Source organism: Podarcis gaigeae (genome assembly GCF_964106915.1).
Source record: "Podarcis gaigeae genome assembly, chromosome: 13".
NCBI classification, from domain to species: domain Eukaryota; kingdom Metazoa; phylum Chordata; class Lepidosauria; order Squamata; family Lacertidae; genus Podarcis; species Podarcis gaigeae.
Window position 1 is genome coordinate 32,589,079 of NC_139689.1, and position 11,432 is coordinate 32,600,510.

Here is an 11,432-nt window from a genome sequence, read left to right on the forward strand (position 1 = left end):
TGGGGCAGAAAATGCCATAAATTAACTCCACCAGTCGGTGGGTGTCTCGGTGCCGGGGCTGGTGGTGTTTATCACTCTGCTGACTTAATGTAAAGGTAGAGCTTTTGACTTACATGCAGAAGATATTAGATGGTGGGGATGGGAATGTCTCTCACCCAAGAGCCTGGACAGCTGTTGTCAATTGGAGCAGGCCAGTAGCCTTTTTGGCTCACGGGACCCCCATTATCTCAAAGCTGCAGAAGGAAAATGAGAGCCGATATATGGTCAGCTGTTCCTGAGACTTATGCATCATAACAAGCAGCCCAGTACATTTGTATTTACAATTCAGGTTACATTCCTGCATTGGCATTGCAGGGGGTTGGACTAGATGTCCCTTGCTGTCCCTTCCAACTCTACAATTCTATGATTCTATACATCCACACTATACATTGATAGTGCTATGATACCGCTTTAAACAGCCATGGCTATCCCCCCAAATAATTATGGGAGCTGTAGTTTGTTAAGGATGCTATCAGTTGTGAGGAGATCCCTATTCCCTTCACTGAGTTGCAGCTCCCACTGTTCCCTGTGAAGGGGGACTGACCGTTAAACCCTTCTGAGGGACACACTGCCAGTCCCTCCAGTACATACCTGAATTAAAATAATATTATTTTTTCTTTTTTTATGTATTTTTATGTATTTTGTACTTATGTTTTTGTAAAACTTTAATAAATATTTCTTAAAAAAATAATAATAACAGACTTGCTGGAGGTTGTAATATTTCCTTTCTTATCGATCTGGGGGGAAGGGGGAATTGTTGTATTTTGTGTACGTCTCAAGGTGGTTAGTAAAATCATACTATTTCAACAAAACAGCAGTTAAGCAACTGAAACTGAAGAAATTAAAAATGCGAGCCAGTGTAATTAAAAGGGAGGACTTGATATCACTTTTTTAAAAAATAAAAAATAAAAAGCTATCAAGTAGCCCAAGAGAGGAGGCGGACTTTGCAAGGCACCTAAAAGATACAGGAGAACATGTCTAAGAAGTGTGATCTATAATTCAGGCCTTGTCAGTGAAAAGGCCCTGTTTGGTTGTCACCTGCCTAGCTCCTGAAAAGTGAGTGCACCTGTCAAACAGCCTTTTAAAAGATTCAGTTGACAGGGAGGCTCATGTGGGAGAACTTGTGCAAGAACCACATTTCTCTTTTCCCCTCCCTCCCTCTGGAGGAATAGCCTGAGTTAACAACCTGTCAAGCAGATGGAAGAAACCAACCACCCAATGGGAAGGAGGTCAGCAACTAATTCTAGTTGCTCGGCCAGTGCTATTTTTCTAGAAAAAGTGGTGCTGGAACTCACCATGTTCTCTTACCATGGCAATCGTACCCAACTGAGTTCCAGTGAGTTCCATCTGGGTGTTGGGGGAAGCCCTGGGCTTGGACCCTAGTTCAGAGTCAATTAACAGTTTACATTTGAATTGACTGGTTCAATTAAAATACAGTTGCATGTGACTAGTTCTGAATAAAAAGTGTTACTTGATGGGGGGTGTTGATGTGTGCATGTGTCACTGCCTTGACGAGGATTTCCCTCCGCTGTGACCAAGAAAAGGAAATGCCTTCTCTAAACTGAGAGTCCCATTTTCAGAAATTATTTACGGTACTTCCCCATTAATTTGGAACACCTTTTCGATCAACCAAAAAGTTGCTTGTTAGGGGAACTTCCAGACTTCCAGATGTTCTTTAGCATGGCCAATGGTCAAGAATGTTGTAGGGGAGATGTAGTTCAACATCTGGAGGGCCACAGGTTCCTCTTCCCTGCTACAAAACTGGAAGAGGCTGGTACTAAGGGACAATGACAATAAAGATATCGTAATTGTAATCATACTATTGGTAGAGGTGAATTTAGGGGAGTACGATTGGTTTATCCGCAGCAAGCTCTGCAACAATGACAAACAGCAGAAAGTATTTGGGGGGGCGGGGGGGGGGGAAATTTGACATCACTGCCGAAATTTTAAAGCCCAAGGTACATCACTGGCTATTGCTGTGTTTTAGGGCTGACATTTGATGTGACATTTGATCCTCATGTCTCCATTCCCCACATCACCAACACTCTTCATCAGTGTTTCCCAAGCTTCTGATAGTTCAAGTTCATATTCTCTCACCCCCCCCAAAAAAAATTTGAAATCCAAAGATGACAGGGGTGGGGAACCCACATTGTTCCTTGTTTATGGAAGGGTTCCTAATTTGTAGCACTGCTTAGGCTGCCCCTGCTTACTTGAGAGTTAACCCCATTGAATTCAATGGGGCTTACTTCTTAATAGTCTTGGTTAGGGAATAAGGGAATAAGGAGCAGGAGGCTAGCAGATCTCTCTGTGTGTGAACAGATTCCCTCAAAAAGCATTTACACTGATGTGAAAGATCTGTCGGTAGCATTACGTTCACAATAGACCAATTCACACACACACACACACACACACACACACACACACACACACACACACACACCATCATTTGGCATCACAGTCATCAAGGGATCAATGTGAGCCAGGCCAATGTTGCAGTAGAAACTGCGGAATGTGGACTCCAAAGCCGTACTGTTTCATTCCTATTGTGCGGCAATATCAATGAGACCCATTCCTACGCTTTCGGTAAGCTTCTGCCATGCGACAGTAGCATCCTCCTTAGGTGAGCCGCAAAGGCTGTCTGCGGCACAGACAACCAGCCTCCCCACCCCTTTACCCCACAACCCTGTCTTCTTAAGGCTCCTTCTGTGCTCACATCACAGAGGAGAACCCTTCTCGAACGGCCCAATAATCACTAGTTTAGGACCTTTTATGCTGCACCTGTTCAAGCGTCACATCAAGGGAAGAGAAGCCAGAAGCTGCCTGCTGGGACCCTGTCTCCTTTTTATTACATTCCTTTGAAAGTTGCAAGGGCAGACAATATGCTCGCCACATTGGTGGAAGCTCACTCAGCCTTGCTGCATTCTGGGGAGGGGGGGAACGGAGGGGGGGCGGGGAGAGAGGAAACTTTCAATTTTATCCTCCGCATTCTGTTGCCAAGTTTTAAAAGGCGGGCGTGTATCCAGTACCCTCTGTGCACGTGTGTGTGTGTCTTTGTCTTTATATATAGCAAATTATATATCTCTATATATTGACTTTTAAAAGTTGTATGCAGCTGCTGCACTAAAAGTGCGTGTGGGGGGGGGAGGGAAAGCCAGGATTCAGGAGAAGTGTGTGTTTTTTTCTACTTGGCTGCATGAAAAGACACTTGGACTTGAACTGCAAGGCTGAGCTTGCTTTTAAAGGATTAAGTTCCCATTTACATAACTCGCCCCTGTGGTGAGGGAAGGACAGAAAAGAGGGGAAAGTATGTGGCGGGCAGGGAAGTGGGCAGGGAGAGTAAAGGAGATGACAACAGGAGAAAAAGTGCTTCGGGAAAAGCTTGAGGCCCGTGGATATACTCAGGGCTGCATTAAAAGTCTGCATCAAGGGACTCTCAGTTCTGCGCTAAGGAAAGATGGATTCTGCAATCTGTATATATCATGCACATGTGTGTGTTGCTTCCCCTCCTGCCTATAATCTTTCTCTGCAATTCATTTATTTGCTTTATTTACCTCTGCAGTCTTATAACCCCGCCCCCCTTACCTGGGAATGAGCTCTGTTTAACTCAAGGATACATTTTTTGAGTTGACATCACGGGACTGCTCCGTACGTTATCTGATCACATTTTCTGCAGGCTGTAATGGAAAAGTGGAAACAGAGGCAAATTTAATGCAGTGCAATCGATTCCACCGTACCGGAGGCCGAGCCTAGGGGGTGCCACAGGGCGCCACAACTATGACATAGTGAACTGAGCAGAACAGAAGTTGAACAGCAAGGCGGGGACCCCAAATTCTGGCCTCGTACAGGGCGCTGCTGAAATTTGAAAAAACAAAACAAAGTCTGCCCCTGTTGTGGGCATTCCTGTGCATACACTTAGAACGTAAAAAGTTGTGTATTTTATTTTAATAACAGTCACTCAATGGAATGCAATACTTTTATATTGTAAGGAGTCAGCGGCGTACAGCAATGGTTCCTCTCCTGCCCAGACCTTCTGTTTTGGGGTCTGGGACCCATTAATTAGCTGATGGCATCTCTTACCTTGTGCTCAGGCACCTGCTGATAAGAGCTACCTTATCTATTGCTTAGTCAAGAGCAGTTCTTGCCAGGTGTGCAAGGTCAGTTATATAGTTCCTGAGAATGTGTACGTCTGCAAGATATAAAAAGGGCTTGGAGATTCCACCACACGAATCTCGCCGTTGTTGGAGACGGTGGAAAGTGCCATTGCAGCTGCTCAGCTGTTGCTGTTCAGAGGTGTTCCCAGTGACTGAAGGGATGTAACCTGCCTGTCCTTTTTCTTTTGCTTTGCTTTTTGTTCCTTGAAAATAAAGTCTGTTTATCCAGGAACAGGCCCAGCACACTCTTTGCCTTGCCCAAGTTCAGAAAGAACCTCTGCCCTTGGCAGAACACTGGTTGTAGGGCTGGGCTCAATACTAGACAGACCTTGGACCGTTAGAAATCTTATTCAGCAACTTCTAACGTTTTAGCAGCAATTGCCCACAAATCTCCAGGCATGACACCACAGCCATTGGGACTAGAATCTTGATAAGAAAGAAAAGAAAGGAAGCTGTGAACCTCAGGAAAAGGAATTGTGTACTTCCATAGTGTGACATAGGACACAACTTTAAAGGTAAAGGTAAAGGGACCCCTGACCATTAAGTCCAGTCGCGGACGACTCTGGGGTTGCGGCACTCATCTCGCTTTATTGGCCGAGGGAGTCGGCGTACAACTTCCGGGTCAAGTGGCCAGCATGTCTAAGCCGCTTCTGGCGAACCAGAGCAGCACATGGAAACGCCGTTTACCTTCCTGCCAGAGCGGTACCTATTTCTCTACTTGCACTGTGAGGTGCTTTTGAACTGCTAGTGTGGCAGGAGCAGGGACCGAGCAATGGGAGCTCACCCCGTCGTGATTCGAACCGCCGACCTTCTGATCGACAAGTCCTAGGCTCTGTGGTTTAACCCACAGTGCCACCCACGTCCCAAGACACAACTTTGGGTATATCTTATTCAGTGCACTGTGTGATTCTGTGTTTTCAAAAGCTTCCCAGCAAGAAGAAAAAAAGGTGACTTTCTCTTGTTCTATCAGGCATCAAAAATTAGGTGCCACCCAACATTGGGTGGGACAGGTATGTGGAACACAGTCATGATGGATAAGAAGTCAACTTTTGCACCAGAACTCTTTACACACAGTGACAGGTGTGGATCTGCAATAGCAAGTATGCAAAAGTTTGATGGGGGGTATCCAATAATGGGACAAACAATGCAAAAAGTTCATATCCAGGGATGATTCACTACCCACTGCAAAATCAACATTATGAGGATCTCAGGTAACTTCTTTCTCCCACATACCTTCCTTCCTTTTTTAATTGAAAAGAAAAAGCATGTTTCTATCCCTCAAGGCTCCAGTAAGACTTGGTTTTCAGATTACACTTTATATGTTTGCTTGCACAACAGTAGGAAACTGTAGTTTTATTTCTCCCAAAGCGAAATCCAAGCAACTGTGAAAGAAAAGGAAGGAAGTCAAATTCTCGCCCCCTGATAGTGATGAAGAGTTGGAACAGGTTAGCATATAGAAAGAAGGCAAATGTCACATTTTAAGTGTGGTGAACACACATTCTTCTGACAAACATGTGCTCAAACCACTTCCACTACACTTAAAATGTGAGGCTTGGCTTTCACTCTGTGTTTACTGACACATTAATAAATCATCATTTCACTGTTAATGCTTTTACAGATTGCAAAACCCCATTTTGAAGGTACCATTTTGAAGATCTCCCTGGAAAAGTCCCACTTGCAATGTAGAGCCTCCCACCCCCCTCCTCCAACTCTCTGTCACACTGCAGTGTGACCAAGAAGCAGAACACAGGACATGGGACGTGCAGAAAAGTGGTGGTTTTGATTCTCAGCCTTTGATGTCACTTTTTTATCACATTGGGAATATAGACTATTGTTTAGTGTTAAGTTGTGTCGTATCAGATGACACAGCGATTCTTCAAACATCTCTTGTTTATTCACAGGCCAGAACAGAACTGAACTGAAGGGTTCAGTCAGCCTGCTTATATAGAGCTCCAGTACAACGCAACTGTAACAATTTCCTAAAACTATCCAATCACTGAACGTCACTTTCGATTCCTGATTTGCATAACTATCTACAGTATCCCCCTGCTGGCCCAGGGTGAGAACTTCAGTACATAACATTTAGTACAGTAACGAACCAGATCAGCAGTGGCTTAAATAGAGACCTCTCCATTTTCAAAACAAATGAAAACAGTAAGCTGCCTTATAATGAGTCACAACATTGCTCTGTCTAATTCAGCATTTTCTACACTGACTGAGGCAACAACTCTTCCATCTCTAACAGAAGATGCCAGGCTCTGAGCAGAGGACTCTTAAATTGGCAACCCAGAAAGATACTAAATTCTGTGAGACTTAAGCATACACTTAGGTGGAATAAGTTCTATTGAATTTGTGGGGAATGACTTCTGAGTAAAAATGCATAGGATCATGCCATTTCACTTTTGTTCAACTGCAGCACTGATGGGGTATGTATACAAATGCATGTGAAACAGGCCCAACAGCCACTTTTCCCAAAGAAAAGCAGCTTCGTGAGGGAGTCATTTTGAGCAGAGAAGCAGCATAAAGAGGTGTTGCTTATCCCTTCCCCTGAGACGCTACTCTGCCCAAGTTGCTTCTGCTCCCACTGGAGTCCCCAAGGCAGGCAGGCAAGATGTGCCTGGATACTATGGGGGGGAAAGCAGCTTGGAAGGGTGAAAATGGAGGAGAAAATAACTGGTTGAGGAATTTTTTTAGCATCCCCATCCCCACCCTCTGTTTCTCTGCCCCAAACAGACCCCTTCTGAGGCTGTGTTAGTTTGGAAAAGTTGCCATAGGGACTGAGCTACACACATTTGCATATGATGTGAATTATGACCTCAAATTATTTGGTTCCATCAGATCTGGCAGAGGGAAGTCAAACTAGGTGCTTCTGTGCACAGCAGTGGATCCCTTTCAAAGCCTCCCATTCCACAGACTACTTCATGCCAGCCCCACCAATTCAACAAGGCCAAACGATGAATCACTGATTCTGCTTTTGGTTGATGAATCATACCATTAACCTGTTAAAGCTTGCAGCGCTTAAAAAATTTATCTGATCATCATCATGTACATAAGAGTTGTACAACCTAGGTCTAAAACAGATCTTTTTTTAATTAAAAATAAAATAATAATGCAATTAAAATTTATAAATCGATTGTCTCCACAATTCAAAAACAAACAGCATATCAAAAACCCAACTAAACCACACTGTGTATCACTAAGAACACAGAAATGTTACCACCAGAAAAGATGGTGGAGATCTGCATAAAAATTGCGTGAGCTGTTTTATATCCATAGATGCAAATTTACAAATAATGACTATAATTAAAATAGAAATATAATACATCTCGCGGGGGATGGTTGTAACCAGATGTCCTCTGCTGTTCAGATGCTGCTGACTGCGGATGGGGAACTTTAAGGAACTTGCAGGTCTCCCTTCTTAGGCTCCATTCTCTTTAAACCAGACTTGAGTTGGGACAGCCCTTCAGGTACAACAGGCCTTCAAATAAAGGACTGTTTTTTCCCTGACAATAGCAGAACTCCGAAACTGCATTGCAGACAGAGAGAAAATGGGTGGGTTGGTAGGACTAGGATAATTACAGAGAAGTATGGTTCATAACATCACAGATAATTCCAATCTTTCTAAATCAGAATCAACATTCCAATAACTTGTTTTATTTTATTTTTGCCACTTCTGCATTATTTAGGTGAACCTCTAAAATTAAAATTTGGAACAACTCAGCAAGCGATTCGGAACAACTTAGCACCTTCAAATCTGGAACCACATGGGTATCGCTGCGGTCTAAACCACTGAGCCTCTTGGGCTTGCCAATCAGAAGGTCAGCAGAGTGAGCTCCCGTTGCTCGGTCCCAGCTCCTGCCAACCTAGCAGTACGAAAGCACATCAAAAAGTACAAGTAGATAAATAGGTACCACTCCAGTGGGAAGGTAAACGGCGTTTCCGTGCGCTGCTCTGGTTTCGCCAGAAGCGGCTTTGTCATGCTGGCCAGAAAAACTGTCTGCGGACAAACGCTGGCTCCCTCGGCCTGTAAAGTGAGATGAACGCTGCAACCCCAGAGTCTGCGACTGGACTTAACTGTCAGGGGTCCTTTACCTTTTAGATGCAAATTTAAAAACGATTGCTATAAAGGAAACATCTCCTATGAAGGAAGCATCTCATCACAGTAGGGACTGTGACCAGGTGACCTTCTCTGGACCTAGTCTCCAGGTGCCATGAATATGTAACTTCTGTGTCTCTGCTCTCCACTCTTCTAGATACCTACCTTTAAATCAGACGTGCTCCAAGCAGCCTTTCAAATTGAGGACTGTAAAATAGGCAACACTGGCCACTTTAATGAATAGGCCTTTAGTGGGCACTTTGTCTAGGGAGCAGGCCTCAGTGAGAAACAACCACCAGGTCTTCTCCTTGAGCACTACATTCCCGGCACTTGGATATATTTGCCCAATAAATTCTATTCAGTCTATGAGAGGTAAGATTACTGTGGTGGCTGGTGGAGCAGAATGCAGGGAGCCCAAACTACAGGTAGAGCCAGAGGCAGTGAGAGGCAGGACCAGCATTGGCTACACCTTTAAAGCACATCCGAAGCATGTTCTTCCCCTCAAAGAATTCTGGGCACTGTAGTTTACCCTTCACAGAGTGATACTTCCCAGCAACCCTTCACAAACTACTGTTCCCAGAATTCTTTGAGGGGTGAAATGTGCTTTGAAGGTATCTAGTGTGTATGGTGGCCTAATTCTAGCTTTGTTCCCATCTTTGTTCCCTGTTGTGTTCTACAACAACAAAGCAGCCCAAGCCTGTAAGAAAGGAGGCTCCAATTGCCCTAACAGACCAGCCTCACTGGCAAGATATTCCTTCTCCCTCTCCCTCCACCGATGTGGCAATTGTGCAGGTTGGTGGGTGATGAGCATAAGCAGGACGGCATAGGAGTTTTGGTGGTGCAGGATGAGGGCAAAGTGAAAACCAGCCTCACTTCTCAGCTCCTTTCCATTTCCTCGAATCCACCCAGCTCTTGTAAGTTCTCAGCAAGTAAAAAAGAAACAGGAAAAGATTGGTGGCTTAGAGGTTTTTTTGTGCATATGTGTATATATGTGTGTGTGTGTTCAAAGAGTCTGAAGTCTCAGAAAGAGCATCCTGTCTCAGAGTGTGGTTGCGGAGGTGGGCAGGACGACGAAGAGGGGATGTGGTCAAGCCATGGGGTGGTTGAGAGCTACCTCTTGAAGAGGAAGCGTTGATGAAATGAAACTTCATCAAAGAGCTTCTGATTTGCCAGACTCCCAAGGTTTAACTTTAAAAATAAAAAAAATGCTAGCTAGATGCCCATCGGCATCAATGCAAGAGGAAGCATGGGAAAGACTCAGTGGCAGAGCATTAATCCAGATTTAATCTCTAGGTAGAGTTGGGAATAACTTCTGTCTAAAATCCTGGTTTGCTGTTGTGGAATCAATATAGACAAGAGGTTTAAAGACTCTCTGAAGGCAAATCTAAAAAAATGTAGTCTAAACACCAACAACTGGGAAACACTGGCCTGTAAGCTCTCCAATTGGACAACAGCCCTTACCAAAGGTGTAATGGGCTTTGAAGATGCTCAAACTCAGGACGAAAGGGAGAAATGTGCTAAGAGGAAGGCACGCTTGGCAAACCCTCACTGTGATCAACTCCCACTCGGAAACCTATGTCCCCACTGTGGAAGGACGTGTGGCTCCAGAATCGTAGCTGTCAACTTTTCCCCTTTCTTGCAAGGAATCCTATTTGGAATAAGGGAATTTCCCTTTAAAAAAGGGAAACATTGACAGCTATGTCCAGAATTGGCCTCCACAGTCATTTATAGACTCTCTGTTAAAACCGTGTTTGTGGAAGACAATCTTACTCGGCTATGAGTGATCACCAAAGAAGAAGAGATGGTGTACCAGCTCCCTCAATATAAGCTTATAAGATCTGCATGTTGCAGGGGACCACCTTGACACTCTGTGCATGCGTCCCTCTTTCGCCAAATGAGATTCCCAAAGAGTAGATCTGTGCCATGCCCCACCCACAACATTGTCCCCCAGCACAGAATTTCACTTTTCTCCATAGGAATACATTGCAACCATCAAAAGCTGGACTTTCCACTGGAATGTCATCTAAGTCTGCCACCTGCCTGGCAGCCCGTGGGGTTAGGAGGAAAAGAAGGTGTCCCTTCTCACCTATGCATTGCAGCCAGTTTAGTTGTTTCTCAGAGAACTCAGCGGGAACCCTGGAAGACAGAACCCGCCCCAAGCGCAGAGCCCCACCCCTTCATCTGCATAGCTCCACCCCAGATTCCTCAAAATGGTACTAAAAAGCAAGTATTATTTGTCCTATAATGATAGTCTGTGCAAAAACAATGCATTTTGGTAGACGACAACCTTCCAGGCTATTTTTCTTTCTTTCTTTTAATGCTTTGAACGTTTTTATTACAAACAAAAATGGTCAAACAAACATCACATCACAACAAAGCATGTCCCATCAAGAAATATACAATAAATGATGTGTGTTTTGATATGTTTTGAGTTCATTGCTTATTTTAACTGTTTTAAATAGTTGCTTTAAACTGGTTTTTTTTATTAATTTGTAAGCTTATTTGGGATTTCTTACAAATTTTATGAAGCAAATAAATATCACAGACCTTCATTTCTTTTGAAGAAGAGTAGGCTATTAAGGTTGCAATCCTATCCCTTCTTGCCTTTGGGAGTTCTTTTGGGTAGCCATGTATACAGACTGGTAAACAACTGTTTGACTTTTAGAAGACATCTGAATGCAGTTCAGGGAAGTTTTTAAGGGCTGATGTTTTATTATGCTTTTAATACTTTGTTGGGAGCCGCCCAGAGCAGCTAAGGCAACCCGGTCAGATGGGTAGCACATAAATAATAAAAATGTTGTTGTTGTCGTCGTTATACGATTGTACTGCAAATTACAACAATTTCAAAGTGTTCACATACAATCATCCCAGCAATCATCACAACAGCCCTGTACGGTAGACCAATACTGCTATCCACCATACGCCACATCCTGCAGATGGAGAACTGGGGTGGAGAGAGGAGTAGACAGTAGCTCTCCTGAGGCTACCTGGTGCCAGTTCCTGTTTGGGAATTGAAATCCAGAGGTCCTGGAAGCCAAAAATAGGTTGCTAGTTGAGTTGTTAAAGCCCAGGAACTCCATGGTAGCAGAAATGCTACTCATTTCATGCATTGGACCAGCTAGATAGGTAGAGCTGTGGGGTCTCAG